Genomic DNA, 4070 nt, shown 5'->3' with positions numbered 1-4070 from the left:
CTACTCACGTCGTGAGCACGTCTTTTGGTGGGTTTTTTTCGTCCTTCTTTCCTTCAAGCCTCCAAAGTCCCGACATATTACACTTCCAGTCCCTTTCTTCGAAAATGCATTCTTTTGGCTGCAAATAACATCTTATCCTTGTAAGTATCATTTATCTATGCAAATAACCAAAATATTAATAAAAATGTAAATAAATATTACCTAAAAATGTGTATAAATATGGCAATATCAAAATACCCCACACTTGTTCTTTGCTTGCCCTCAAGCAAATCTAATTATTAAATCAAACCTTTAACACTAATATCACATAGAACAATCCAACTCAAACTCAGCCATTATGCCAAGACCTCAACGCATGCATTTGTGTCAAAAATTTTCCTAAGTAACCCCCCTCATTCTAAATACTAACAGTCCTCATAAACACTCGCCCACTTATTTTGAGCAACGCTCATTTTATGCAACCCACCGAATCAATCCTCAAAAAGCTCTCTAACCTCAAGGTATTTTTGTAGAACTACCCAAGCATACATAAACTAGAGAATTAGCTACGATTTACTTTTTGGTGACATTAGCTAAAAGTCAACCATTCTCTTCGTAGCTTTTTACGTCACACATTCGTTGTGCGCGGCTGACTTTTATATCTTATAAAAATCATATCTAATTCATACGGAGTCGGATTTCTACGAAATTTATATTTTCGGGATCGGGGCGACGTGTACTTTCTAAATATATAATAATATATATATATATGTTTTGGCGAACTTATTTTTACGCTTTACGGACGATTTAGCTGATTTTTCCTATTTTATTATATTATAATAATTATGAAACACATAATATTTATGTAATTCTTCTTTATTAAGTCAAATAGATTACAATTGTCGACCCTAACTATTAATTTGGTTAAGATTATATATCCTTGATAATTTTCTATAAAAAAATTATTTTTAACACTTATTTATTTTAATTGACTAGCCCGAATCTACGGGAGTTACAATTATCTCCCCCTTAGGATGATTATGTCCCGGAATCATCAACGAAACAGGGCTTGTATAATGACTCCATACGTTACCTCTTCATCCTAGGTGATAACCGTAACTTCTATGTTGCTTCGAACGACTATCAAACTTTTGGACTCCTTGACTGCAGGCGGTGCTCGATCTTGCACCTGCTCCCTATCTCAAATTAGACTCCGAATTATGACCTTCAAGTCATAATCTCGATCCTTATTAGAGACTCCTTCTTCTTCATAACAAACTTAAGATAAGTTCTTTTATTATTACAATGGATTGATGTGTCATATTCTAATGACCTATCATCGTATGTTGCAACGCTTAGACTCAGGTCTCTTAGAGTCAAATTCCAGAACAGACTATACCTTCCTTCATGTTCTAATGTGATATAATCACATGTTAAAGTATCATTTCTAGCTACAAGCTTTTTTTAATAACTATCGCGATACCTCTACCGACTGCTTAGATTATCTTTATTTCAATCTTCCGGCTTAAGTTAGATGCTACCTCAAACTTAGTTCTTTGAACCATGTAACATACTCATCGTATTCGGACTCAATTTGATATGACCACTAGGGTCGAAATAACAATCATCTTCTTAATCATTACCGAAACAATGGTAATGACACACATGAACAAAACGAAATCAATTACTAGTTTCTTGGTAACCTTGTGACTTTCCGTGATCCAAGTGTGAGTCCTGTGCTTCCGGTAGTATAGGCCTCTACTACCATTCACACCTACTCATACTCGTCCCAAGTATTGTCTCGCAGTCTTCCAAGTCACCATACAAGAAAATCACATAACAACTTAACACAGCAGATAACAAAACGAAGATCTTATATTATTTCTTGAAATGATTACATAGGTGTTCAAGTTCACCCTAGATTATTTCTCTAGTAGGCTACATCGTAAGATACTACCCTCTTGGCTACTTGACCTTCGGATATGGAATCTTCATCCTCAATTCCTTGCGTTATTCTCTGCTTCGTCGAGGAGCATGTGGAATGCCCTTGGCCTTGGTGGCGTCTCTGGCCTTGCAGCCTCGTTTCTCTTCGGGCAGTCTTTAGAAACATGCCCTTCTTTGTTACATCGGTAGCACACCTTCTTGTTGGTTGTGCACTTGCTGGCGTAATGCCCTGTCTTTCCACATTTGTAGCAAGTCACCTCCTCGCCACATTTCCCGAAATGTTTCTTTTTACACTTCTCGCACCACTTAGCTTGTACTCCAGCCATGGTAACTGGCTCAGGTGCAGCTCCCATTACAATAGGTATTTGCTGAATCACTGGGGGTTGGTTTCTGTTTCCATTCACATTCCCGGCTCCACTGCGGGTTCTTGCCATTTCGATCTATACACCAGTTCAGACGTTCGGTGCGAAACGACGAGAATTAAGATAGGAAAGATTTTATTGACGTGTAAATCTTCCTATTACTTTGAAAAATTATATGCCAGTTCTAATACCGTAATTAAACGTTTAGAAATCTGGGCGCATAAGATTTCCAGATGCGATCGGCAACATACCATAGATCCGATCATATAATGCATATCATAAATCATTTAGCACATAAAAGCATGTTAGGCATTTTCCCTAAATAAGCTTGTGCTTGTGTCTATTTAGGTGTATTACCTAAATTTATTAGACACACTCCTCACAATCATTGCTTAGCATTCTAAGTTTAAGTCTATAAATAAATCCATATTCCTAGTTCGCTTAAACTAATGCTCTGATACCAACTGTGACATCCCCATTTTTACGGCCAGAAAAGACCGATTTTGTTTATGCTTTATAAAAATCAGAGTACTTCTTTTAATAAAAATGTTACGGAATTTGTTCACAGAAAAACATGATAAATGTATTATCAAAGCATTTCCGAAGAAATGTATTTTCATTCATTTTAAAACCTTGGGATGTCATTCGTTAATACAGGAACATAAGCATAAACAGAACTTACATTTGTTTACACTAGTGATCTATATCTCCTTTAAATCTCTTAGTGCAAGGTAGCTTCGTATCGATACCTGTGATACAAATAAGCTGGAGTGAGTCAGGTTGGGAAACCTGGTGAGTACATAGGGGTTTCAACCCACAATAATATAATTATTATGTTTAAACATCAAACAATCAACCCAATTACCCATCCCCATAATCTTCTTAAGGTTTTACCCTAAGAATCATATATTCCTCGTTCATTCATTCCTAAGGATCATCCTAAGGAAACGGCACGAAGTCCATCGTTGCCACGTTTTATACAACAAGCACTAAGTCTCATAGTCGCCAGATTATTAAGCATCAAGTCGGCATGATCACCAGAGTTTAGGCACTAAGTCTGCATAGTTGCCAGGGTTTGGCACCAAGTCTGCATGATCGCCAGGGTTTTCACAACAGGCACTAAGTCACATAGTCGCCCGGGGTTAAGGCACCAAGTCTGCATGATCGCCAGGGTTACTCTCTTCTATCGATATTTATCGATTCCTAGACTTCTCTGACAACACATGTCAAGGGGTTCAGGCACTAAGTCGCATAGTCGCCTAAGTTGATCTCGTTTATCGACTAGGTCGTTTCCGAGACAACTCTCGTTATTTTATTCACACAGAAACTATCTACCCATGTTTTACCCAACACATTTTGTAGATAAAATACATATACTGTTTAAATCATTTCCAAAACATGTATAAAAATCTTTCACACAGCATAGACAGCAAGTATTCAGACAATATGCACACATAGCACGTAATTTATATTAAATACTTCATATCTATGTGTAAGATGAAAGTAACTATGCACTCACCTGGTAAGGTGGCGACTCTGCACTCGGATAGCGCTTCGTTACTCTCAAAATAATTTTCCTCGACAAAACCTAGTATTATTACCACTAGAGTTTAGTCTGACGTTAACCGCGAGTAATTAATAGTCTAACTATTATTACTATTATATAAGCGTGACACAATACTTTTCACCCACTATATACAGACAAGGCCAGACATGGAACACCGGAGGGCATGATCATTTCGGCATAAAAGCACTTCTGAATCCAGCAACCCAAGCGGCCCTCCA

The sequence above is a fragment of the Lactuca virosa genome, chromosome 4 (genome assembly GCF_052849685.1).
Source record: "Lactuca virosa cultivar CGN04683 chromosome 4, Lactuca_virosa_CGN04683_v6, whole genome shotgun sequence".
In the NCBI taxonomy this organism is placed as follows: Eukaryota; Viridiplantae; Streptophyta; class Magnoliopsida; order Asterales; family Asteraceae; genus Lactuca; species Lactuca virosa.
This window is presented reverse-complemented; position numbering follows the sequence as displayed.